General features: G+C 47.3%; 1 protein-coding gene across 5 annotated transcripts in view; it reads right to left on the bottom strand.

Moving 5' to 3' along the window:
• SPTBN1 (spectrin beta, non-erythrocytic 1) overlaps nt 1–26,830 on the bottom strand; it is a 115,912-nt gene extending 89,082 nt beyond the window's left edge. For 2 of the 5 annotated variants that reach the window (XM_058021593.1, XM_058021589.1), the window contains exon 1: nt 26,120–26,216. The gene's annotated coding sequence lies outside the window, so the exon portion shown is untranslated. Of the gene's footprint in view, nt 1–25,657; nt 25,787–26,119; nt 26,217–26,463; nt 26,549–26,703 lie in introns of those variants that run through there. The other 3 variants (XM_058021590.1, XM_058021591.1, XM_058021592.1) reach the window with 3 other exon arrangements.
• Nucleotides 26,831–27,922: the final 1,092 nt, after the last annotated feature.

Genomic DNA, 27,922 nt, shown 5'->3' on the forward strand with positions numbered 1-27,922 from the left:
GGGATTATGTTCTGCTCAGGACTGGAATAGCATCCTGAATGTTGTGAGGGCTTTACAAGACAGCCAATATGTGCTGGTGCACCTGTGTGCTCTGATCTGTGGGGTCAGCAGCTGGCATGCCACTCCTTTTTCTGGGGAATATGACTGCCAGCAGGCCAAGAGCCCTTCAGCTCTTACAGCCCATGCACTTGTTTTTCTATGAATTCTTAAACAGGAAATTTTGACTGTAGAATTACCTGAACTTTTTGATAAATAAAAGAAAGTAATAACAAAAACATTCTGATGGTGGTAAATTAATATAAAGTGATTAAAAATGTGAGTAGGATTAACATTATACTGTCTGTATACACCACAAAGGGTGCTCTGGATTGAACCCAAATGAAATCCACAAGAAGAAATGAACAGGAGGGGGAATCAAAAAGGCTCCAGGTCAGCTGAGTCCCTTCTAGAAGTACAGGAAGGACTTCTCTGACATAGGCTCTCACTGAAGATAACCTTTACTCTGATCCACCCCTCGGCTTCAGCACATCTCAGCCATTTCACACGGAGGAGATCAGGACCTTGTGTCACCAAACCACCTTGTAAAGTTGTCAGAAGTCTCTGCATTTCAGCCTTTGCCATCCTGATCATGGAGCAAGGCAAAGATCCACTTTCCAAACATATTTAAGTACTTGTGGATGTACTGGTGGACGACACCAGGGACAACTTGTCTGGCAGGAAGAAAAACTGATGTATTTCACTACTTATCAACACATTTCCAAAGAAACTACCCAAAAAATTCCTTCCACAGCCACTGAGCATTTAAAGGACAATATTTAGTATCACCCTGTTCTGGAAGCTATCTGTGGGCTGACCTTCACCAAAAGAATGTGAAAATACAGGGCAATTGTCTACAGTGGTATTTACCTTTTTCTTCAGCAGAACAAAACAAAAAAGTCTTTTTTAGTATTTTTCATGCACTCACGCAGAGCAGAGCTCCAATAAAAACCAGGTGCCCTCGGAAAGGAGATCCCCATTTTCTGGTCCTCACTCTCTCATGACCCAGCTTATGAGAAACAGAGCTGAGCTTTGGGAACCTGCTGTGTGTCAGGGAAGGGCTGAAAGCGGAGACGCTCCCGCTGCCTCCAGCCTGCCAGACACTTGGCTCTGCTTTGGATGAGGGCACTGCTGTCAGTGCAGGAAAAGCTTCACATCTTGACCCTGGCCATGACCCTCGCTTGGCAGGAAGTCCCAGGCAACCTGAATGCCCTCAGTGACATCACTGTTTGCTTGGGCAGCAAACTGGCAGTGCCAGGTGGCACCTGGCTTGGGGGCATCATGGAGACCGCGCCTCAGTTTGCAACCCACAAGGAAACTTTCCTCAGGAAAAAATGGACAACAGACATCCTTGGGTCATTCAAGAAATGCTGTGATTGCCTCTGTGTGACCACACAATTTACCAATATCAGTTTACATCTGTTGTATTAATTCAAATGAAGAGCTACAGCTAAGTTTTGGGGGGTGAGAAAGGGACCAGAGGCTCTGGGACTGGAGTTTCTGTCCCACTTCGCACTCCTAGCAAGGGGAGAAATGATTTCTCACACAGAAACGATGGCCCTGGATTACTTTTGGAAGGAGGGCACCCCTGAGCCTGCCCTTGCTACAGAGCTGCCTGCAGGCCCTGACACGCTTCCATCCGGAGCACATTCCTGCTCCTGCCGTCCTCTCCTGAGATGCGATAGCTCTGACCTCCTTACAGGAGGAGGGCTGCCAAGTAAACAGCTCTGGCTCACCAGCCAGCCAACTGCTGTCTCCCCTGCCCTTCTATTTTCCCTCTCCACTTCCACACTCACCCTTCTGAAAGGTCCCAGCCCAATCCAACCTGTGGGTGAGTGGGAGTGAGGCAGAGCCGCTGCCCATCTCCCTTCCCGCCATCCCTGCGAGCTCCCGTTTCCTTCCCGCAGGGAGGAGGCTGCGATGCCCGCCCGGGTCACGCCGCAGTGCTGAGCCCGAGCCCAGGCACAGGCAGAACGAGCTGCAGCCGTGGGAGGCTGAGCACGCTCACGGCTTGGCAATCCCAGAGTGTCCCTGAGGGAGGGCACAAAAGCAGGGAGTCATGTCAAACCACCCTGATCTACGCCTAGGCAAACCTCCTCCGTGTTGGAGGGTTTTATGTAAGGGCAGGGAAAGGCTCCATCACTCCCAGCCAAGGAGGAGAAATTGAGGACAGGCTGTGCACAGGCACCTCCTCCCTGCTCGGAGCTGCTGGCCGGGGGAGGCTGCCTGGTGACAACTTCCAGGGAAGAAGAAAGAGACTGAGCTGCTTTGGCTCTGCCCCCAAACTGCAGAGCAGCGGTGGGAAACCGCACCCAGGGAGACGCCCAGGGAGAAAAGGATGTTTTGTTGTGGAGGCTTTTGTTCTGGACTCTGTTTATTAGCGAGATTTCACAGCCAGGCAGGCAGAGCAGGGAAGCAATTTAAAGGGCCAGCCTAGAGTAAATAACCTGCTACGCCATCGGCAGGTTTGCAATCAGCAAACAAACAAACAACAAAACCCAAATTCTGGGGGCAGGAATGGGGAAGGATTTGCTGACAACCTCCATAACGCAGCAGGGCTGAAGCAACAGCTGGTTTCAGCAGCTCCAGCACCAAAGCAGGAAGGAGCAGCGCCAAGTCCAGACACGCAGAGACTCTCATTAAGAGGAGACACAAGGCAGCACTAATTACCCCACAGCAATGATCCACCTGCTCCCACACAGGTACCAGAGATTCCTGAGACCTCCCTCACTGAGAGAGCTCTGCTATAGCCAGAGCTGCTCCATCAGCTCCTGAAACCTGGACAAAGAGCGGCCCGGTAAAGAAGAATTTAGAAAAGAACTCAGATTTGGAGAGTGTGGTGGTCCCAGAGGAGGCACATCAAAGCCTGCTCCAGAACAAGCACCTCCTGCAGATGCTGGATCATGCAAAGCTTGGCTCATGCACTGGAATATGATATAGGGACTATATGGATTCTAACTGTTCTCTCTTGAATGAAAATAAACACAGAATAACCAACAGAATTGGACAATTTTTGCTTTGGGGAGATGAAGACAGTACTTGACTGTGGGTGAGGGAATGCCAGCATTTCTCTGGGTTAGAGCTGGTTGGAAAGTGAATTGAGAAATGGAGCAGTTTGATACTCAACACCCACTTGACCACAGAGGTATTAAGAATTGTCCTGCAAATCAGCACAGCCTACAGCAGCAGCATTGCATATGCACATCTTCAGCCAGGCTAAACCAGAAACGTGGCTGAAAGCAGTCTGGAAAAGGATCCCTCCCCAGGAAGAGGAAAATGTCACATGTCACACGAGTAAATCACCAAGTCAGATCGTGTAAGGCACGATTCCATCAGGCCAACAAGATTCCTGGTTCAAGTAACCAAGCACAGCTTGAGCCACTACTTCCCAAAGAGCAGGAAATGTGTCTCATCCTGCCCAGGGGACACAAAACACACATCATCCACTTCTTGGCAAGAGCACCACATCCAAACTGGTCTCCTCCAAACTAAACATTTCATGGGGTAGTGGGCACTGACCAGAGGAACACAACAGGTAACACTAAGCAGCCTGCCTGCATTTGCCCACATGGAAGTTTTAAATGGACACCAGCTGTTAATTCCTTTCTACATTCTTCACATTTTTTTTGGCCAACTCCCCGACAAGACTAACAGAAACCTTTCCCCTCCAACTTTCATCTGATGCATAGATAAAATAGTCAGGCAAGAAAAAGAAATCTATCTCATTATTGCCTTCATTGAAATGCATGCCTGTAGGTCCTCAGTGCATCCCTGCCCTTTGAGATGGGTTAAAGAGCCTTAATGCCATCTAAATTAAGTCAATTTGTTATTCAGAACATTTGTGAGCAAACAATTTGCATCCTGGGAGGAGAAAGCACATGGGCCAGAATGTAAAACCCTGGGAAATAAGATGATAGATGGGAAGAAAAAACCCAAAAAAAGCTATGTCTTAAATAACTCGGGTCAGTATTTTGGTTCTTTGATGTTTCCACTACGGTTGAGTCCTTTTTTTTTTGCCTTAATAAATATTTTAGTGCACATCCTTGTGTGCTGATTTATGTGAGATAAGAGATATTTATCATTTTATATATGATAGAGTGATGACACTTTCCAGGTTTTCCATGTCAGTTTGCTAATCCTTGGAGTGTTGTTGTGTCCACCATCCCCAAGACGTTACTCCCTGTGAGTCCAGCCAGGACACAAACACTGGCCAGCCCTGATCCCTCCAGCTTGGACCTTGGCTACACAGCAAGCCAAAGGCCTTTACCAGGAGCCAGGGCCAGGAAAGGGCTCCTCAATTCCCTGGGGCCAGGAGAGGAGCTCAGATGTTATTCACAGTTGTGGATTCTCTAAGTAAAACAGGCAAATAAACACACCAATGACTTTGGCTCCTCCAGAGCACCCAACTGTTGTTATTGGCACTTGGATCCAAACAGTTCTGGCCACACCTAAACACAGCCTGCCTTGCACAGGACCCCGGGAAGGGGAACAAAAAGGGTCCAAAAACTTTATGGTCCTTTGCATTGACTTCCCAGGGGAATTGTACCAAGCACTGTCACAACAAGGGCTCCAACCCAACTCCTGGAACAGGAGGAGCAGAAGGAAACACGCTGGAGCTGTGTGATCACTCCATGTGCACAGCCCCAAGCTGCCCACAGACCCCACTGCCACAGCACCCAGGAAGAACCTGCATGGGGCAGTGATATGTAAAATATCTGATTCTTGTTTCATTCCGAGCTGAGCTCCTTGTCTGGGAAATGGATCCCCAGCTGGCACAGCCCCAGCCCAACAGCTGCATTGCTTTTCTACCTCCACAAACACCCGGAAAGTTCGCCAAAGCCCTGTTTGTGCTGGCACACAGCCAGCACTTTATTATTATGTACTATTAGTTCATAGTGAGAAATGTGCACTACAGGAAAAAAAAAGGCCCGAGAAGCTCAGTAATTGGGCACAGATGTTGAAGATTTATGGAGCTGTCACCACTGGACAGGATCTTACAGATTGTTTCTATCACCTGTTTGCTTTTGGAGTTTTTAATAAGATAACTATGTGTGCTATCCTGGAAGAATATTCCAGAATTCCTCCTTCAAAAACCAATAACTTTTGATCTCCACTTGTCTCCTCTGAGTAACAATCTCTCCTCAGAGTTCCATAAATGCCTCTTGATATTCATTTCATATTTAAATACGATCTTGGCTGTTGTTTTCATTACCCAGCAACTTTCAAATGCAATCAGACAATTTCATTCTTACTTCATGGCCCAGAAAATAAACTTCACACATCATGCCAAGTCCCCAGCAGTTAGAATCCATGATTAAGTCTCTCAGTATTCAAAATAAGTTATAATCTTCACCTTTTTTCCTATTTTCTGACAAACAACATGTGCTCAGCATTTTTGGGGACTGCTGCTTGCCCAGTGCACAGACCTCACTCAGCTTAAGATGCCTGCAAAAGTATCTCAGTTCCCATCCAGATTTCTGAATCTTGGTCCATTAAATTAATTCTGCAAAATATTTGAAATGTGCAAAGCTCTGCAGCTGACAGCAAACACCATGAAAGTGAAAACACAAGGAAATCACTGGCATTTTTCATAACTGACCTGTAATGGTTTTGCCATTTCAAATTACATCAGGAATGATTTCTTTCCACCAGCACAAAATGGCAAAACAAGGCGCATTTCACTCAGAAATTGTTTTTCCAAGCATTTACAAAGGAGGATAAATCCCAAAAAAGGTTGTATCTCTGCAAACCAGCATGTGGGACCACTGAATTTCTGCTCTGACACCCATCAAGGAGCACCCAGGCTCCCTCCCCCCTCACCCAAGGCACACCTCAGTTTGGCTGGATAACCTGACACTGCCCTTCACCTTTCCCACATGTCACAACTGCTGATAAATTCTTCCTGAAAAATGATTTCATCCTTCCCGACAACGTGGCTTACACAGCACAGATCCTATAAAGGTCAGGACCTCGTTACAGATTTAGACACTCGGTTCCCACCCAAAAAACAGTTAATCTGATAAATTTAAAGGGCTGGAAACAAATCTATGGAGATTATGTTTTTCCCACAGCTCTGAAATCGACCTTATCAGTTGCAATTGTACTTTTAGCTCAAAAAAAGGTTCAAAATGTTTTGCTATTCCTGTTTATATGAGTTCATACAAGATGACTACAGCCTCTACACTGAATGTGGGAGACACTGAAGAGAGCACACAGTGGGGTGTGTCCACCTTCCCTTTCTGAAGGGAATTCAGATGGCAAAAAGCATCATGAGGAAATTGCAAGCAGAGAAGTAGAGGAAAGCAGAGAAAAGCTCCATTTCTCACCATGTTCTGTCCTGGCCATCAAGCCAATATCTGCCACAGAAAGCAACAAAGCAACTGCCCCTTCTCTCTGGTTTCTTGAGTCACACTCCCTGCATTCAGGGCTTTCTATGGAAAGCCTCCCCCTTTCCCTGAATTACAGAAGAGTAAAGCCTGGAATTATCTTGGGTTATGGAAACACATGAAGTAATTCCCACACAGGAAGAAAGAGCCATCCTTCACCTGCCATGATCACTTGCCTTGGATCCTGAACAGATTGGGCCTTATGTCAACATTATCTTATTTCATGTACCCAAATGATTCTTTAATTTAATAAGAATTAAAACATTACCTAGGGAGAAAAAGTACATCAGGGGTGATATGGTTATGAAGGAATGCTTGCACACAAGTGGTAGAACCTTCTTTAGCTTTTACTTTTTAAAAATTTCAGATTGTCACAAATTTCAGATTTACACCTGCAGAGTTACAGTAAAAAAAAAAAAAAAAAAAAAAAAAAAAAAAAAAAAACAAACACTAAAAAACCAAAACAAAACAACAAAACCCAGAAGAGCCCTGGAGCCATTTAGAAAGCGCTAATCCTGATCATTTTCCACCTAATGACTGTTTACTACACAGTCCTTTTAAATGCTTGGCAGCTGTCCAGATCTTCCTGCTTTTCCTTTCTCCCACACGTCCTGTCCTTCCTGCCAGCCATCTTGGGTGAGGACAAACCTCCGGAGGAGAAAGCTTTCTGCTGCCTTCTCAGCCTCTCAAAGCTCCACTCCCCGGGGAAATCCTGAGCCTTCTTTCACTTTCAAGGCAAAACTGAATCCTCCAAGCTTTCAAAGCCTCACCAAATGAGAGCACGGACCAGAAAAATTAAAACCAACCAGAAAACTTGGGTTTTTTCCAAGGATTTCAAAACCAACATTGGTTTTAAATGAAGTGGGACCAGTTCTGTAATTCTCTGACCCCTAGCAGGAACAGCTTTGAGCAGACCCACCCCAGCACTTGTTTCAAATGCCATTCACTGTCACTTGGCATTCCAAGCTGGAACAATTATTTGTGGTCAGATGCTCTCCCTGCTCCTGACCAGCTGTGCTTTGATCTCCTCCTTGTGGCTCCCATGGATCTGGAGGAAGCCAAGCTCCCCTCCTTCCCAAAAATGCAGCGTAACAGTTCCTTGGGGAAAGTGCAGCCCCACTGCAGCTCCCAGACCTCACACAGGCCTGGGATGGGACCAGATGTCTCCTGGAGCCCTGACCACCATCCTGACCGTGGCTTCCACCCACACACCAGACTCCAGAAGCCCCGGTGAAAGTGAGGAATGAGATGGAAAAGCACAGTGGCATTTTTAGCTGAAAGGATCAGGTCAGTGCTGTGTCCCTTTTTGATGGAAATTGGGGTAAGACAGGACCTCAACACACAGATTTGAGTGAGGATCGTGGCTGCTCCAGGAATAAAGCAAAAGCATAACCAATCCAATGAACTACAATTAATATTTTAAATGAAATCAGTCCAGCTCATATTCAAATCAGGTCACCAGTAATTAAAGCATCCTTATTTGGAATGGCAAACTCAGAGAGCGCCCAGATCAGAGCATTTCTCAAAAAGAATATATTAATGGGAGTGTTTGGAAATGCATGATGCACTCATAAGAGGCTTTAATATAAACCTCAGGATTACACTATGCCAGCTTTTCAATTATTACAGTCTCCATGAAAAGCTGGCACTGGCAGCAAGAGGTTAAAGCAGACCTTGGAGCCTGACTTTGCCCTTTCTCTTCCAGAGGATCTCACTGCTGGTTCCTATTCCTGCACCAGCTGAACAGAAGCACTGAAGGTGGGGTTTGAAATAAAACATCTCTATTAGTGATGACATCAATGCCAACACAACACACAAGGGGAAGCCTCATAACTTCACCAGGGACAGCAGAATCAGCCTGTGTAATTTCTAGAATGATCTGCTTGGTTGGCTCCATCTTAACACTCACCACACCCCAACTCAGCCATTTTAGTTCCTGTATGGCTGGAGTTTGCTTTCCCTTCACGTGGCACTGCACAGCAGGCTTAGCTGTCTGGAGACCAGGGATCTCTCCCTGTAAAGCACATGCAAATGAAAGATGGAGACAAAAAAAAAAAAAACCTGAGTGAGGCTGAGGGGAGGTGGTGAGCAGCAGAGCGAGGTAATGTGACTGAATAAGTAAAAATGCAGAATGTTAGATTGCTCTTGTTCCAAACAGGCATCTCAGGAAAAGCTCTGTGCTCTGGTTCACTCCAGAGGGTGATGATGAATGCAGGCTGTGTCTGTGCTGCTTTAACAGCAGCCCCAGAGAGAAATCTCCCATTCGCCAGCCATAGGAGTGGCCACTGGAGCCTGGTGTGCAGGGCAGGAGCAGCAGAGCTGAGCCGTTTCCATCAGAGCCTGGGAACCACCTGGACACAGTCCTGCTCCCCCCAGGCATCCCTCCTGCAGGCCTACCTGCCCTGGAGCCCCTCTGGGATCTCTGGACCCTGCAAATGTCCCATATTTTCCATATTCAGGCATCTCCTGTGCAGAAGAGAGAGTAAAACCCAAATCACCACAACCCCAGCCATCCATCCATGGCCACAGCCCCCAGCTCTGCTCCAAAAGGAATTTCCTTCTCTCCAACAGCAGCTCCCGGCACAGCAGGCTCTGTAACCCACAAGGACACAGGGCACTGCAGCAGCTTTGGAAAAACATCAAAAGAAAAGGTTACCTGCAAATCCCAGAGTTTATTTTTGCCCCACTGCAGTGCTGTTCCTTGCACTCCCCCAGCACTTCCAGCTCACACAGACTGGCACAATGGAGCAAAAAGGAAACCAAATCATTTTCAATATTCCTTTCTGACATTCCACCATCCTAATGCAAATTCCAGGCAAACAGAGCCTTCCTAGAGTAGCAGAGAACAAACAGAAAACAAGCTCTGGGCAATAGATCAACCTGCAGGATCCACTTTGGTGCTTGTCCACCTGCAAGTGCCTGAAGCACAATCCCTTCCCTCAGCTCTTCCACAGGAACTGCTGGGAAGGTGCTCGAGCTGTAAAATCCCTCTGGTCAACCATGACAAAAAGATATTTGTGCTGACCACCACATACTTGTTTACCAAATACATTACAAAAACTAGCACCAAACACATGTTAGTTACCTGAGCTAGAAACATGAAGAGAAAAGTATTCCCCTGACCAGAAATTTCAATTTCATCTACCCAGAACAGCCTGTGGAAGGACAGACCCAAACAAGCCGTATTTGACACAGATAGATTAGACAGATGGTACAGTGTGGTATAAAGGGGATTTGTGCTTGCTTGACTTTGGCATGGCTGAATTACTTATTAATTGCAGATACACAAGAGTTGTACTGGGTATTTTACCAAGATTTAATGCCTATTAAAACTTCATACCATTCAAAGTTGCCACAGGTTGTGTACAACAACAGAGGGGTTGTTTGGCAGCTCAGTTCTGCTGCACACCCTGGGTATAAGCAGCAAAATTACCAGTCCTGTGCTATTACAGAAGCTTTGAGCTACCTGTGAATTTAGGGAAATTGGCTGAAAGATGAATAGAAACCCTGATTTAAAATAAAACCTCTGAATTCCTGAAGGCTGCTGAAAATCTCAAACATCACAAGGAAAGCACCCTCCTCTGTATTCCTCTGCTCCCTTCCCCAGTGGCTGCTATTGGATTCTTCCAGGATCCTGGTGAAGCACAAGATTTAAAGAAGTTGTTGCAGGGAATACAGAGGGGGGTGAAAAATCAAAACATTTGAGCCCCAGTTAATGCCAGGAGCCCACCCATATGGCAGGAACAGCAACACTGAACACTGATTTTAACCAGGCTATTTTCCCTAGAGTTTCTCATCCTTCAGGATCTGCATTTCTGGCACTGAGTGACACCACCCCAGCCCCATCCAGCACTGGAATTCCACAGTCTGGAGCACGCTGAGATGGGGTGGGTTTGTTGTCCTGAGAACTGTAGCACAGCAAGGCACCTCTCCAAGCTGGCCAAAGGCAGAACAAAGCAGGGTGTGGGTTCCAGGCAGGAGGGGGATCTGGAGAGCAGGAAATGACAGAGAGCCTCAGACATTCTGTGCAGAGCAAGGGCTGCCAGCTCCCACCTCCCCTCCGACACAGACCCAGCCAGGCACCAGGGCTGGCATTTCACAGGACAAAAATGACTCCTTACTCACAGCCTCCTCCAGGCCAAAGCAGGCATCCATGACCTCATCTCCCACCGGCACAAGGGGAGGGTCTAGGCTCCTGTGGGGAGGTGTCAGTCAGGAGAAACCCAACCATAGACAAATTATCAGCTAAAATAGAACTGCCACTCTCAAGTGTCCGACAGGAGAGTGCAGGCGAATAAATAACCCAGCAAGGGGACAGGCTGTGGGTTTGGGGAAATGGATACTCACATTTTCACTTTACCTCTCTGATGTTAAACCTTCCCCTACTGATTTGTGACTCTGAGTGAGCACAAATAACACATTAATTAACCAGTTCTACTGAGGGGTACAAATTTAGCCTCATCATCACTCTTTTAGCAACAAAACTGGCAGAAAAATATCAAAAGCAACGTTTTACCCCCAAAGTAATTACTTCTGTAACTCTATAGGATCATTTGGGAAAAAAAAAACAGCACTGAGAGCACAGAGCCAATTCCTTACCTGCAGCAAAATGCTGGAAGTTTCATTTTCACAGGTGTTGGACACCAACAACTCCCATCAAAATTAATTTGGTCTCCAATGCTCCAAGCCTGAGGCAAAACTCTGATCTCTCCTTTCATTATCCCAAACAGTCAGCCTACAGCAGCTGTGTCTCTAGCAGGGATTTTGGGATACCTCACCCTGCCCAAGCTTTGGGAAGGCTCACAAGGTCAGAGCAGGGAAAACAGAGTCACCATCTGCTCTGCAAATCCAGGGAATACTCACAAAATTTTCAACCAAGAAAAAAATCACACCCATCAGTACATTTATCTCAGTGCAAGTGAAACAGGAAAGTGGACACAGCACAAAACATTCTGGGAGGAGCCCTAAGGGCAGCAGGTGGTCACAGGGCTATGCAGGAATTCTCTAGCCCTGGAATGCTGCTATAGGGCTTTGTCTGGCCTTTATTTTTCCCCATTTAGGGTTTTTTCCCCAGATCACAGAGCACATGAGCCCACATCCTACTCCCAGAAAGCCTCTCCCAGTCTGTGTCCTGGGAATTCTGGTCCCTACCTCAGCCCTCACTGCTTTACTCTGACAAATGAAGACATGGACACATTTGCCTGCAGGAATCCATGCCAAGATTTGGAGAAAAGAGGTTCTGAATGAGCAAAATTAGGGCCATGTTTGAAGCATGTTTGCAGGAATTACAGCTTGGATTTGCCTGCTCCTCGGGCAGATTTTCTTTCATCAAGACCAGCACAGCTCCCTCTCCTTCCTCCCACTTGGACCTGCTACTAAATTAATCAAGGATGGTTTATGAGCAAGTTGATGACAAGGGATCTGCAATTCAGCCCTGCTGAGAACTGCCAGCCATAAGTCTGAACAACTTCTTTTTCATTCCCTTCCAGAGCAACGCTCAGCATTCCTCTTGACATAACATTAAATTTTGCTCACCTTTCCAAAGCTGGTCTGGATTTTGTCAATGAAAAATGAGCACTGAATCCAAGGTCCCTTAAGATATTCCAGATACTTTTACTTTCATAGCCTCCAAAAGTTATCTGAGAAAACCCAACAGCTGGGTACAGGCTGGCTGGTTCATGAGGACACTGTGATTTGAAAATGAAAATAACTGAATAAAACTGAAGGAGACAAAAGATGTGGGGATGCCAGACAGAAAGGTGAAGGTGATACCTGGCAGGAAGCATCAGGATCACTGCCACCAGCAGGCAGTGCCATCACAGCCATGGAAATGCATACCTGGACTATCCAGACCATCCAGAGCTGATATAGCTCACCCTTCTTCATCCATAACTCAAACGTAACAGAGGAGAATAAAAATTAACTTATTTGGGAGGCCTGCTAACCTCTGTTATTTCCTGTGAGTGTGCTCTGCCCAGGAAACAATGCCAGTGTGCAGAATTTCATCCCTGCAGGATGTTACTGAATTAAAATAATGCACTAACTGCTCACCCCAGCACCATTATGGTGTGAGATGTGCATCAACATCTCTGCATGTAAAGTGGTTAATGTGACACAGGTAAAGGCATTAGGGGGACCCTGGTGGCCTGCAGGACAGCTCCCTGCACAGCACATATGGACATTGCACCACCTCAGCATGGCCTTCCAAAGACAAACCACTCAGTTCTCCCTAGATTGCTAAAGCAGGGGGAACTAAAAACTCATTTGTGTGCAAATCTGAGCCAAGACAGCTGCCTTTGGGGTGACAACAGGCACAAGTGCCACACCTGAGGGACCTGATACACATCAATGCTCAAGAATCCTGGCTCCACTTACAGCAACAGGTGACCTGGACAAAGGAAACATCACTGGCTAATTGAGAGACCCTGACTGTGAGGTCTCTGCAGGATGAGGTGAGAGATGAGAATTGACTCCAAGCTCTCAGAGGCCTGATTGCTTATATTGTGATATTATATTATTTCAAAAGAGATTATATACTAAAACTACTCTAAAGAAAGAGAAAGGAGACATCAGAAGGCTTAACAAGAATGAATAATAAAAACCTGTGACAGACCAGAGAGTCCAACACAGCTGGACTGGGATTGGTCATTAAGTAAAAACAATTCACATGGAACCAATCAAAGGTGCACCTGCTGGTAAACAACCTCCTGATCACATTCTAAGCAATCAGATAATTATTGCTTACATTTCTTTTCTGAGGTTTCTCAGATTGTCAGTAGAAAAATTCTGACAAAGGTATTTTTCAGAAAATATCATGGTGACACCAAAGGCCACTGCAAACCAGGGCTGGATCCTGGTGTGTGACCAGCCATGCCATGCCCTCTCCACAGCATGGGGGGTTTTTTGGGAGGTGTTTCATCTGTGACTGAAATTTGTGCCCTTTTGGGTTTCCAAGATGTGGGCTTTGTGACCAGAACAGGGTGGCTGTGTGCCAGGAGAGGTAGGAGAGCACACAGGGACCTTCCCTTTCCTGGAGCAGCTCCTAAAGGAGGGCAGAGCTCCAGAGGCAGCTGCTGGGACACAAGGGGCAGCATTAGGGCACTGAAACGCTGCGATCCCAAAGTGATTCCAGACACAGCGACGACACGGAGATTTATCGAGCCCTTCCCTCGCTGCCAGCCTTCTGGCAGCACATGCCAAAATGGCATTCCTGCTGGGGGAAATCCAGGACAAGCCTGTTAGGCTATGGATAATGCTGTCAGAGACAAAAAGCGTTCTGGTTTTGCCTTGTGGGATCCACCTGCTCCAGGATTCTCTCCCAAGAAGGCTCCAGCTGTGATGGATGATCATCAGAGCGGTTTCCAGCTGAACACAATTGGTTGAACCCAGCTTAAGCTGATAAATGTTAGTGCTGGTCTCCTCCCCACAGAAAGGGAAAAGGATCTCCTTTCCCTTGGAATTTATAAGGCAAAGAGAGCAGCCCTGCCACCACTCACCTGGACCCTCAGGATTATATGGTCAAATTATATTTTCCTTCACCCTTATTTTTGGCTAAACAGTGTTTGCTGAAAGCCTTCCTGGCCTTCATTTCCATGATAAAAGATGGGCATTGTTTGGTTCCCTCCTTGCCTTATAATATCATTAAGATGACTATCAAGCCACATGATAAATCCATTTTTCTCCATTAAATCTACAATGGTCATTTCTGCTTGCTTGTCCTTTATTTTACGCTAGAGGAAATTGTCTTTTCCAATATGCCTTTTGTTGATGGCAAATGGAAGGAAATTATTTTGCTGAAATGGTATTTTATTATTAAATTTTGCATTAGTTAATGCACAAGAACATTGGAAGGGGGAGAAAAAAAAACCACTTGCCTTTCAATTTGTGCATTCTTGAAGCGTGTAGGCTCAGGATATCAGCACTTGGAGCACACACCCCAAGTTGCCAAGCCCTTGATCTTCCCACTGAGTTCAATCCTCAGGATGCTCCCACCCTTGTAAGTGGCCTCCCAAAGGCAATTAGTGGCTTGCTGCAATTTGCAGTGCTCCTGCCACAGGCACAGAGCCCACAGGCTGTACCCACAGCCCTGGGAGAGAGGCAGGGCTGCCTCACACCCTCTGCCAGCTGCTCCCCAATCCCTGTCTGGCAGCCATCAGGACCAGAGCCTTGTTCTGATGAAATACTCTCAATGTAGTTTGCTACTTAAATCCTGGTTTTTCCTCTCACTTTGCTTCCTCTCTTATTTTCTCCATTTCATTTTGGCCACTCCTCAGTTTCTTTTGATCCACTTCCTGCTAGTTTCTCTTCCCACCCACCTGTCCTCTGTGTTCAACAACAACAGCAGATGAGGGGTGAAGAAACAGGGGTGAAGAAGCCTCAGCTCAACTCCCACACAGCTCCAGCCTCGGGACTGAGCCTTTGACTTGTTCAATATTCAACTCCTCAGCTAAGAATAAGGAAAGGATTTCTCTGTTCACAGCTATTTTTAAAACTGCAGAGAAGGTTTAATATTTGAATATCAGAATTGTAATAGCATTTGCAAGAGGAATGGCCTATTTTTAGCAAAGCACTGGCTTTATGGATGCCTCACAATCACAGCACTGTAATAGGGAGAGGCCACCAAAGAGGAGGCTGTGACACAGCTCTGTGCAAAGTCTTGTTCTTCCCATGCCATTTTGAGTTCTGCATGGAAACAGAGCTGGGGACACTTACCATAGTCTCCAGCAGAAACCACCATGCACAAAGCACAAAATTCCTAATTATGAAAGCTTTCCAACACCCAGCTGCTGAACCCAGCCAGGTGTCACAACTAAAACCAGAGCTGGGAGGTCAGCACACACACACACAACATCCTTTCTTCTCCATCCCTCAGCAGCCCTTGAAATTAAAATCCAATAAAAAAAACTACATCCCAAACTCCCAGCTAAAATTAACCATAGGCTTGTACAAAAATTCCCTCAGCTGCATTTCTTCTGGCCTTTGCTGGGTTTCTGTTTGCTGCAACACTCAAATTACAAAGCCTCCTCCCCCTTGTTGTTGACACCACAACACAGCCCCTGGCCTTCCTTCTAAACCCAGCAACTCAGGAACAAGCCCATGAATTTGGGCTGTTTGGATTCCCCCACCACAAAATGCAACTTTTAAACAACACACTTCCAAACACAATGCTAATCCCATTCCAGTCCATCCCCTCCAACACCATGGAGGATCCCCTGGCTCCCATGGCCACCATCAGGAACAGGTAGAGCAAAATAATTCCATACCAACAGAGCCAGGAAAATTCTTCCTTGTCCCTGAGGAGACCTGGGTTCTCTAGCAATAAATCTAGGAAAATGGGCCAAGTGCCAGTCACCACACACAGGGACACCATTTCCCCAAAGAAGTCACTCCTGGGAACTTTCTCATCAGTCTCTGTAGGAGAAACCCAAACCCCAGGCAAGGCTGGCATGGTCATTCCACCGACAGAGGAGCTGTTAACAGTACTTCACAACATCATCATCATCATCATCATCATCATCATCATCATCATCATCATCATCATCATCATCATTATTATTATTATTATTATTATTATTATTATTATTAATATTATTATTATTATTATTATTATTATTATTATTATCTGCAGTTAATTTGGAGCCTCCCATCATAACACCCTGATTCCCAAACCACCACCCCAGGGAACAGGAAGTTCTCTATGGCAAGTTATATTCAAGACTTCTCTGAGGAGTAGCAAAGGGTTTTCCAGGTGATTCTTGGGGAACAGATCCCTGAGGTGCAATATTCAAGGACCAAGTATCAGCACAAAACCCACGAGCACCTAGAAGCAGAACCCAATATCCATCCAGCTCCTGATTCCTGACACACCTTGAGGTCCAACTATTAACCCAACAAGGCCACCACTGACCATGTCCCCAAGTGCCACATCCACAGAGCTTTTAAATCCCTCTAGGGCAATTGTGCAGGGCTGGACAATCCTTTCCATGAAGAATTTTTCTCTAATATCCAACCTAAACCTCTCCTGGTACAAACTGAGGTGGTTTCCCCTCTGCAGGGACATATGCACACAGCAGGTGATGCCAGTCAAATGGGCAAGTTTTTAAAAGGAACAAAGATTTATTCCTCCTGATGACAGCCCAAATGGGAAATCTTCTTAAATTTTAACTTAATCAAGGAAGGAAATTATGTAGCAAACATTCCAGTCTGCTACTGAACACTGAGACCAATTCAGAGAAAGAGGAATGGAGTGGTATATTCTAATTGCACAGGTAATTTCAGTGCTTTGTGTTTGGGGAAAACAAGATTATCATTTGGAACTCTGAGACAAGAAACTTGGTCATTTGCAAGGCACAAAGCAAATTCAAAACCTGCTTTGTTGCTCTGGTAATATTTGCATAATAGTTATTTATATGTATGATGAGTGGAGCACAGTTTCAGGACAGTTAGCCAAGGTGAGTTGCCCTGCTCTTTAATCCTCTAATAACATGCTTGGGATGCAATTTGGGAATTCATTCCCCTCTGATGGAGCAGCTGTGCTGCTGCATGGTGACCATTTCTCAATGCTCATTCCCATCAAATTGCACTGGTTTGACCAATCCACAAAGCATTAAGAATGCATACAAGGATAATTTTGTGCCTTGTTTCATGTATCTGCATGCTCTCTTTTAGATATGATGGCCAAGCTACTAAACACCAGCAAGGGGCTGCATTTATCCCAAAATACACATAAAATTCTAGTGCTAAGTCTGCCACGGGCGCCGATCTAATCGAGTTGGCCGAAAATTAATTTCAGGCCCAGGATTCTTCCATGGCTCCCTGGATTCCTGCCACAGCTTATGACAACCAGAAGTTAAAACTGCAAACAGCTGTCCTCCTGTTAGAGGCACTCTGGAATAACATGGATGCTGTGCTCAGAACACTGCCCTAAAGGTGATGCGGGGGTTCATCGCCCCGTGCCAGGAATCCGAGGAACTCTGGGACTCTCTGAACTCTGCAGCAGCTCTGCTGTGCCACTGCAACCCCAAGTGATTCATGTTATTTTCTGCTGGTCAGCAGCAGCTGTAGAAACATCCCTCATTGCTCCGCCTCGGCCTGGAATGCCCATGTGCTCCTCACCTGTCAGCCCTGCTGCAGCCAACACACCATTTGTCTTCACTGGGCTGCTTCCCCACTCCTTCAGGGGAAGATGCTACAAAGCCTCCAAAGTCCTGCTTTGCCCCAGTGAACATCCAAGCAGGCATCTCCAGATCCCACTCCAGCCCTGCAGCTGATCTTTGCTGCACTTGCTGCAGCAGCATAATCTCACTCAGGATTTACTACCTGATTAGGATTACTCAGACTAAAAACACAGCTAGATAAGAGCTGTGTGCTCCCTGTCACCTGCCCACGGAGAGGGAGCACCACCCCTGACTCCGACATTTTGGGACCTTGTCACTTGTTTTACAATCTTCACTTTTCTAAAATGGTTGTGAAACATGACTGAGCAATACAAAATTATCTCAGATATAGGTTGGGCTCAAGGATCTCAAAGATCTTTTCCAACCTAGTTAATTCTGTAATTCTGAGATGTTCTTGTGCATATTTCTCTGTGAAAAGGATTTAAAACCTCAAGTCCCAGACTGTGATGGTGTAAATGGACACACCAGTGATGTAGTTGTGTAACTTGGCACAAGTGGGGATTCAGATACTTCATTCTCAAGCTTCACAGAGCAAGAAGAATAACAGTACTGCAAAGAAAATGAGCATGGAAGGTTCTTTTTTCCTTACTAAACAGCAAAGAAGCAGTTTTGAGCCTCATTCCTAAGCTGGCAGATAGCACAGACCATTACTGCACCATGGGGACTCATCTGGGGAAAATATCTTTACTTCTTTGTGGTATATGTTAAATGCAAAGTCACCTTATTCTTGTTTGTCTAGCATACAATGAGAATAGATCTCTAAAAATAACCTGCTTCCCCCCTCTTCCAGCTCCTCATGGCAGTTTCACTTATTATTAGCCATTATTCACATCTCTTACATAAACTGCAATTTCTGGAAATTTTTATGCCTCCTGGTACAAAACCTGAAAGTGCGCAAGGCCGGAGAAGGCAGAGCTCAGTGAAACTCCATTGCATTGCAGGTTTTACCTCTCTTTCCCTCTTACCTGGGTTTGATGTCATCATGTCCCTCCCTGGAGCAGCAATAAAGCTCCTTTACACACCAGGGCGCTGGGAAGCTGCAAAGCTGGATCAGGGGGGCACCTGGGGTCAGGGAATCCCCCGGGGGCACAGGGTGGGGCTGCTGTGCCACATCCTCTTCCCAGCCAACCTCAGAGCACAACCACAGCACCCCACTGCATCCTGAGGGTCACAGCTTCCCCTTTTTGAGGAGCAGGGGAGCAGAGCCTGGCAGCTGTGGCTGAGTGAGTGTCCTCTCCATGGAGAACCTCAGTGGCACAGGGGATATGACCCCGCTCTGCTCCCAGCACAATCCCTGTGGGTCTGATTCCCAGGGCCAGGGATGGCAGTCCTGCTCCAGGCCTGTTGGGAGTCACACCTCGAGGGGCTCAGGAGCTGAAGAGACACCAGGCTGGCTGTGCACACCAGAAGCTGGGGGATATTTTCCACAAATTACCTCTAATCCATTTGCCTTTCCAAGAGTGCAGCTCATCCTCAAATCTGCAGGCACTAAGAGGTCACAACTTACAGCACTCCAGACTTTTATGATGCCCTGACAATCCCACTTTTATTTTCCCTTTCACAGAGCTCCTTGTGCAGGTCCCTGCAGCAGGGCAAACACAGTTCCATGGAATGGTTGTTTGGATCCATACTTTCCTGGGGCAGCCTCTCAGCAGGGCTAAACAACCACCTGCTGACTCAGGATCACCCAACCTTGCTCCCAACCCAGCTGCCCCCGCACTTTCCTCACACTATCCCATTTAGCAGCCAACTCATCCTCTTTCTGAAAGAAACTAATTCAGGCACCCCAGGTTTAATGTTTAACTGGCTTATGCTAACCACTAAAGCTGCACAATCAGATTCTTCCCTCGACAAATTTGACACGGGGCCGAAAATCAAATTTGCTTCTTTTTCCCCTTAAACAAAACCATCTATGGTCTGCAGTGGTAAACCACTGCTCATTTGAATATCCAAACACTGGCTGTTTGCATCCAGGGGCTGGTGCCAAAAGCCTGTCACCCACAGCCAGCCCAAGCACGTCTGAGGCCGCTGAATTTATTCATTTCTGCCCTGATACTTCCAGACTGTTCAAGGAGAATTTGAAGAGGCTCCTACTGACCTACACTGAGGTAAAACCCATCTCATTTCTCATTCAGGTGATGATGAGGATGATACCAAAGGCTTTTCCTGGGCTGGGATTTGGGGGGCTTCACCACAGCTTTTTCCCTCTTACCTGCAGCCAAAGACTTAAGAGGGACATGACTGCTCTCAAAATGTAAATGGAATATATTACCAGAAAAACCCGCCCGAATCCTCAGTCAATAATCCATTTTTAGGAAAGAATTTGTGCGAAAATGAGGTAAGTGATAACTTTGCAGATCTCCTGTTATCCACAGTGCTATTTTAGGGAGAGTGTGACTGCATTGGGCTTGTCGCAGAGTCCTGCTTCCAATCTCCTGGCAGCTCCCCAGCACATTCCAGTATTTAACGCACAAGGCTCGTTGGGATGCAGTCCCACTTATCTCCCAGACACATTGACTAAGACTTTCCCACATAAACTGACCCACCCTTTAGTAGCAAGAGGTCACTCAGTACAATCAGCCTTCAAATGAGGAAAACAATCAGGAAAAGCTTCTCTGATGCCAAAAACACCAACAGAATAAAACACAACAGGCTCCAGTGTTTGTTTTATGAAAACTCAAAAAGTGCAAGGCAGATTTTTTGACTTGTGATAATCAGTGTAGCCCCACCAAAGTCAGCCAGATTTCTTTCAGGCTCAGGACCTAGCCTCCTAAAAGCATCTAAAATTGCTCTAAGAATACATTACTCTAAATAACGGTTAAAAATAAAAAGGTAGCAATTAATCGATTCTTCTTTTACTATGATGAAACTGCAGAGAGTTATTCATGGCATTATGCTCCAAAAAAGGTCACAATATTTTACATTACAAAAAAGAAACAGCTGTTAAATTAAGCAGGTTATCTTTATTCCATATGGATCCTACATGACAGAGAATTCCTGTTAACTTATAGAGAACTCTCCTGACTCCTTCACTGCACGATCCAGGCTCTAGCAAAGGGTGATCTACTGGATGATCCTCCTGTATCAAACATCCAGATTTCTAAAAGGCAGATCTAGGCCCAAAGCCCCTTTCCAAAAATTAACTCCAAGCTGCATTCCAGAGTTGCTATAAATGTGTGTGCCACTGGCACCCCAGAGCCACAAGCCATCCACCCCATCTGCAGGGAGTGGTGCAGATGACCCTGAAACATTTTCATTAAATATTTGTTCACTAGGAGAAAAGTCACTGAAAGCCCTTGACAAGAAAAGTCTCACCATTGACAAAAGCCAGCTACTGACAAAAGCCAACACCTGGAATGTACAAATCCAAAACCTGTGAATGTTCAAATAAATGTATCTACGTTAAATTAGTTCACATACAACAGGCAGCAACTTTTCCCTTCCAAGCCAAAAAAACAGAGGAGCTGCTTGCTATAATTAGCTGGAGCATTTGTAGTGTCTAGGCACTAAGCAAAATTGATTTAATGAGTGGGAAAAATCAGCTTTTGGTCCTGGTGCACAACCCCAGAGTGATCAGCTCCACTGTAGCCCGGGCTCTGCCCACACTGCCAGAGCTCACCATGCACAGTTTCCATGCCCTTGCAAACACAAGGCTCCCTTTTATCATGTAAGAACCAAAAGCAGATACCCATGTCATTCTGTAATAAATCAATCCATAGAGCAATAGGATTAATTCAGAACAAAAGGCAGGAACTTACAAAACCAAAAGCTGCGGATCTGGATTACTGCTGGATGGCAGGAAATCCCCACAACTCCTTGTAGAAGACCTTGACCACGTTCTTGGTCAAAGGTCTGAATCCCACAGCAAAAACTAAAGACTTCCCAATGAAGACTGTAGGTCTGGCTTGGGAAAAATGTCTGCCAGGGATAAAGTGGGTAATCAGTATAACCTTAAAATGTCAGAGCCTGGCGTGGAGAGGAACCTCTGCGTCACCTCGGAGCACCTCCCACCCAGGCCGGCCACTGACGCCTCCAAGGAAGGGGGAAAATGGAAAATCCAGCTCCACAGTTTTGGGGTGGGGCATGATCCTCCCTGATCTCTGCAGGCACCACTGCAGCCCTGGCCAGGAGATTTTAGCACAGGCATGATCTCAATGCGATGCTGCTTTCCAAAACCTCAAGGCAAGCTGAAAAACAAAGGCCAGAACTAAAGGTGTCTGAAGGAAGGGTCACAACAGCCACTCCAGCACTTCCTACGGGGAGACTGAGCACATGAAGCATAAATGCTTTATTCATTAAGTTAGCTACTTCAAACCCATTAAGCCCGTGGCAGTCTCTCATGTGGGTAGTGGAGCATGGCTGGGTGGCTCCAGGTCTGCATCTCTTCCTCTCTGGTCACATCCTAAATCTGGGTCTGCAGCTACATCTCTTCCCAGACCCCACATTTCATGCAGAGTAGCAGCTGCCAATTCCAGAGATGATTCCACGTTGTATTGAGACATGATTAACAAAACCAAACCCAGTGGTCAAAGCAATCAAACTGAGCTCTCAGTCAATCCCTATTCCTGTCTTAAAAATAAAATACAAACACTTTGTTTTTCAAGGCAAGCTTCTCTGATGATTTGCATCTGTGTTTCCTATTCTCACAGAGAAGGAGAAACTGTTTCCTCTGGTACACAGCTCTGGACTCGTGAGCAAAACCCGAGATGAAATCCAGGAACATCATTCCTGAACATTTCACAGATCACAGGCAAATCGCTCAGCAGGTCTGGCTACTTCTCCCAAAAAGGGAACAGCCTATGTTTGGAAAACCAGTCAACAGAAAAACCGCTAAATCTGGAACATTTACCTGTGAACAGTTTGGTGGCAGAGTATTTTTAGCTCTCAGGACAGAGTGTTAATGACACACCTCTCCTGTTCCAAGGGCACAGCTATGACCAGAGAGGCTATTCCCAGTATCCAACAGGTGTGGGTCAGCATCTGCTGCCACCAGGGCTCCACATGCAGTGCCTCTTCTGTTCAGTCCCCACTGCCCTCTCAACATCAGGGGCTGCTGAACAAATCAAACCAACTCACCATTTCTTTTTAAAGTTCTAACACTCAGCACTTTGTGGAATAAAAGTGGCTGCACAGCAGCGTAAATGTGTTCCTCTGGTGGCAGTGGTGACACACCAAAGGGGTTTGTGGTAGGCTAAAACACATGCATCTTAAAAACAAATAAAAGTTTGTGCAATGTAGTAGGAGAGTAAATACATGAAACAATCAAATAACATATTAAGAGAATAGCTGAAAAGTTAAAAGACATGACAAAGTAAGAACATCCTGAAATTATCACTGTTCAACGAGAAAAAACCTCACAGAGAAGAGAAGATGATGAGAAAAATGTTAACAGTGATGAAAAACAATAGCTCAATGTAATCCTCAACCTTAATCTGTCCTTGGGCATAGGGAGATGTACACAATCCCCAAGTACAACATTTATACATTGGTGCATACCTTTCAATAATCACATACATTTCACTGCAATCAGAAATAACACTTCCAGACACAGCTCCCCCAGCCATAAAATCTGTTATGAACTCAACCCTCACCTAACAACACACATCAAAGCTTTTTTCCATGCAAAACTGGCCTTTTTAATGAGGAATGGACAGTAAAAAATGTGTCTGGGATTAACAATACATGAAAAAGAAATAAAGTTGGACAAAAGAGAAAAAACCTGCCTGTTTAAATACATATAGAATTGATCTATGTCACTCTGATCAAGCTGTTGAATAAGTTGGGGTCTACTGGGCATAAGAAGAATTTTTCTTACATCTTTCTTTTTTTAAAAAACATGTAATCTCTCTGAAACCCTTTTTTCATTACAGGAAAGGCTTCCAAAGGTCCAGCTGTAACTGCTGCAACATTGTATTCATGTTCATTAGAAAAACAAATTCACAGCAGATCATTTTAAGAGTAATAATAAAAGGCTGACAAACAAAAACCACATGTGGGTGGGGGGGAAAGAACCCAGCAGTGGGGGAAGCAGGCTCCAAGCCAGGCTCTGCAGGACACACATCCCATTGGATCACACTCCCCTCGGTGTGGAGCTGCAGCTCCAACCCTTGCTTCTCCACAGAAGCAGTATCTGCTCAGAACAATCCAACACGAGATGGTTTCTCGGGTTTAAAGCAAGAGAAGGCAACTGGATTTTCACAATTCACACCTCTAGGCCAGATTCCTGCTGGTTTCACTTGGGAAAATTGCCACGAGCCTCAGCAGAGGTAAGGGTCCAACGTGCTGGCAACCTCCCCAGCTCCATCAGCTGGGAACAGGAGCAGCCCAGAGCAGGAGCTGATATGCCAGGAAAGCCCTTATGGCTCCACAGGGCTCCTACCATGGAGCACAGGCCTGCTCTCATCAGGAGTTACCAGGCAGCACGGGAAAGAGCCTGCACCACTGTCCTGTACAAGCTCAGCTGAGCCAGAGACATCCAAGGGCAGCCAGTGGCTCCTTGCCCTGACAGGTCACCTGTCTGGCCCCTGGGGCTCCCACACTTCCAGAAGTATTCCCAGACCCTAGGGAAAGGGCAATCAGGAAGCCTGTGGCCACAGACAGCAGCCTGGGCAGGATTTAGTAGCTGACTCATGGCTAATGGGCAATGATAAACTGTTGTACTGGTTGTTCACTTGTGCCCAGATCAGATGACTAAGGAATTTAGGTGCCTATAGAGATTAACAGTCTAAATAACTTTTGCAGTCTGACCCTTAAACATCTGCATAAACAGACTTTCTCCTCTGTGTTCCATGAAAGATGTTCATGCACTCCTTGCTAACGAAATACAAGTATTTTGCAGGCAATCCAACTACAAATATTTCATCCCATAACTGACCCACATGAAAAATAAATCCTTAGTCAGGTGACGTAATGCAAACGAGCAATCCAGGCCCATCCAATAAAGGGGGCTGAGCTGATTCCATTTTAGAGATGATGAAGGAAAAAGAAAACATCTTTCATAAAATGGTTTGTACTCCCACTCCCCAGGGGCTCCTGGAGCAGCACACAGCAGTATCCTGGGCTCCATACATGCAGCAGGAGGGTTTTGCCCCTCTCTGCCCCACTCCTGTGTGCAGGCAGGGCTCAGTGACACACAGCAGCTCCAGAAGCTGCAGGATCTGTGCCACCACCGAGATGAAACAGCATCTCTAACGCTTTTTGCCACATGGCTGCTGCAAGCTCCTATTTATCCCAAAATGCTGCATCCTGCTTTAGTGAGTGTCATTTGCTGCACTTAACCTGCATTACAGAAAAACCCAAAGCGGGTTCTGTTCCAGAACCTGACCTCCTGATTCCACATTCATAATTCCACGCTTATGTTCCTGAAATAACAAAATATACATGAAGTAACAAAATATTCCCTATTTTACTGCCTCTTCAGCACTAGTTGTGACACATGAGCCAGCCCTTCATCCCTCCTCGCAGCCCTACAACCACTGCTAAGTCATGGAGGCATCACTACAGCCATTTCTGCTCTCCCCAGAAACACAGAGCGAGAAAAAACCCGAAAAAAAACCGCTAAAGGATAAGAACAAATCTTTAAAAATCACATCCCACTTCCATCACCCACCTTCCCAGCCCTTTATCCCATTCCATTTTTACTCCTGTCTCTCTCCAGAGCCTTCTGAGCATATGCAAGTCCTTCCTCCAGCGGAGCTTTCCTGCAATGGCCTGAGGAGTCGGAGCCTCCCCTGACATTTCCACACGGCTGCTATCTCTCGGAATAAATTCCTCTCCCTGCCCTGCCTCTCCAGCCCCGGCTCCGGGGAGCATTGTTCCCCAAGATGCCTGTCAGCACGATGCCGGGCTGCGGGAATTCCAGACCTTTTCACGAACTGTTCAATAGTCAGGTTTCATAATGCTGGTATCCTGTCAATAAAGGTCGAAGGATGAGCCGAACGCTCCGGATCTTGACAGTTTCTGTTTATTCCCTCTCCCTGCAATCCTGATCTGGAACATTTAGCATTTATACCTATGGACAATGAGAAGCACAACGTAGAAACACAGATCACTACTCACCTTTAAACGAGAATGCAATTTCATTCACGATTAAGACATCAACATCACAAATTCAGCGCTCACTCTAGCTCTGTATCATCACTCCAAAAGGAAAAACATCAGCTACTGAATGAAACGTCAGCCCCGGATGCCATGAACAAGGGTTTTTCAGAGCTGCTGCAGTCTCACAGTCTCTAGCACAAGTCTGCCATATTTTTTTTGTTAAATCAGGCCTGTACCCACCTAACAGCCAGAGCCAGCCCCGAGACAACCGAGCCAAGCCCACGCGTTGTGCCGCTGACTGCGGGCACCGCGGCACCCGGCGATGGCCGCGCCCGGACCGCAGCCCCGCAGCCGGAGCCCGCGGGGTCAGCGCGGCGCTCCCGCACACAAAGCCCCGCAGCGGGCCCGGCTGACAGCGCCGCGACCCCCGCGCCGCCCCCCGCGCCCCGCCCCGGCCAAGAAAAATAAAGGAGGAATTACATCCGTCTAGCAAGGAATACCGCAGGAGCAGCAGCCGAGCCGGGCTCTCCGCACCGCACCGCGCGGGGCGTGCGGCTGCGCGGCGGAGGCGGCACCGCGGGCGGGGAGGGAGGGAAGGGGAGGGAGGGAAAGGGGCGGCGGCCGCCGCTGCCCCCGGGGACGGGCCGGGGCCGCCGCAGGGCAGGGCAGGGTAGGGCGGGGCGGGGCGGCTCTGACAGCGCCGAGCCCGCTCCGCGCCGATCCGGGCTGCGGAGAGGCTGCGGGCGTCGCCCGCGCTGCGCACACGCACCCGGGAAGAGGGGCCGCCCCCATCCCCGCTCCCCGCTCCCCAATCCCGGCCGTACCTCGGCGCTGCCCGCGCTGCGCGGAGGGAGCGCGGTACCCGCAGCCCCGCTGCGTGAGCCCCGAGCCCCGCCCGGCGCGGAGCGGGGACAGCGCGGGGGGCGGGGACAGCGCGGGAGGAGCCCCCGCCCCGCGCCCCGGCCCTGCGGCGGCCCTGCGGCGCGGGGGGCTCGGCTCGGCTCGGCTCGGCTCGGCTCGGCTCGGCTCGGCTCGGCTCGGCACGGCCCGCAGCGCATCCTCACCTGCTGCTGCCCCTGCTGCTGCTGCTGGGGCTGCTCGGGCCTGCCCTGCGCTCACGCCAGGTCTTCCCCCTCCGCCGGCCCTCGCTCGCAGCCCTCCGTGGGTGTTATCCAGCCACTCCCGGCTCCCCTTCCCTTCTCTTACATTTATTTGGTTATTGGGTCTCTCCAGCCTCCTTGCTCCTCCTCCTCTGACACTCTCTCCTATCGCAAAGACAATATTGGCTCGCCCCCAGCATCCATTTCCTCTAGTGCTGCTCTCCCTCCCGCTGCTCTGTCATTCCTAGTGGAAACCCCATCCCGAGTTTGACTTCCTCCACTGCAGTCATCCTCTCCTGCTGCTCCAGTCCTGCCACCTTCCCGCGTAAACAGCCTCCCTTTGCCAGTGCAACCCAACCCCTGGAACCCAGGTCCAGCTGCCTTTGTGCCACACTTTCCCTTTTCCTCCTTTCCTGGGTAGGATTTTTGCCTGTCTTTCCAGAGAAAACTGCTGTCCCACAGCCAGTGGTGCCTTTCCTCCTTTCCCCTCTTCCACAGCCAAGGTCAGAGGCAGACACTGCTGCTTCTGGTTTCCTTTGCTAATCCTGCCCTCCCTGCTTCCCTCCCTGTCTTCATGCCCATGCTCCTTCCCTCCTGTCCACTCTCCCTCCTCTCTCACTTGCAACACAGTTATGGATCAGTGCTGTCCATGTCTTTTATCAAAATACCAACAAACCACTCTTGGATTCATTTGGCTCCTTGGTTACCACTCCCTTTTCTCCTGCTCTTCATCCCCACACTCACTGCTATTTAACTGCTGTCTGGAGTTCCTCTCCTCTGCATATCTTAAACTCCCTCTTATCTGGCTCCTGCCCCTTCACACTCAGCTGCTTTGCCAAAATTTTCAATATCCACTTCCTGACATCATCTCTGGAATATTGCTTCATTTCCAGCCTGTCAAAATTATCAGCCTGGCTCTTTTGGATATTTTTTTCTCTTTGGTTTCCAAGCCTGCCCTGACAGAGCCACCTCCCTGCAGCTCCTGCAGTGCATCCTCCTCCCAATTTCCAGATTCCCAATTCCTAGATTCCCAGATTCCCAATTCCCAAGACCCCAAAGGGACTAAGTCCCTTAAACTTGGGCTCCTGGTGTTCAGGAAGTCTATTTTAAATGTTCTGTCACCACGAAGCCTACAAGATTCCTTATAAGATCTGAGAACATACTTTCATGCTTGTCATTTGTG

This window comes from Melospiza georgiana, chromosome 3 (genome assembly GCF_028018845.1).
Source record: "Melospiza georgiana isolate bMelGeo1 chromosome 3, bMelGeo1.pri, whole genome shotgun sequence".
Taxonomy (NCBI): Eukaryota; Metazoa; Chordata; class Aves; order Passeriformes; family Passerellidae; genus Melospiza; species Melospiza georgiana.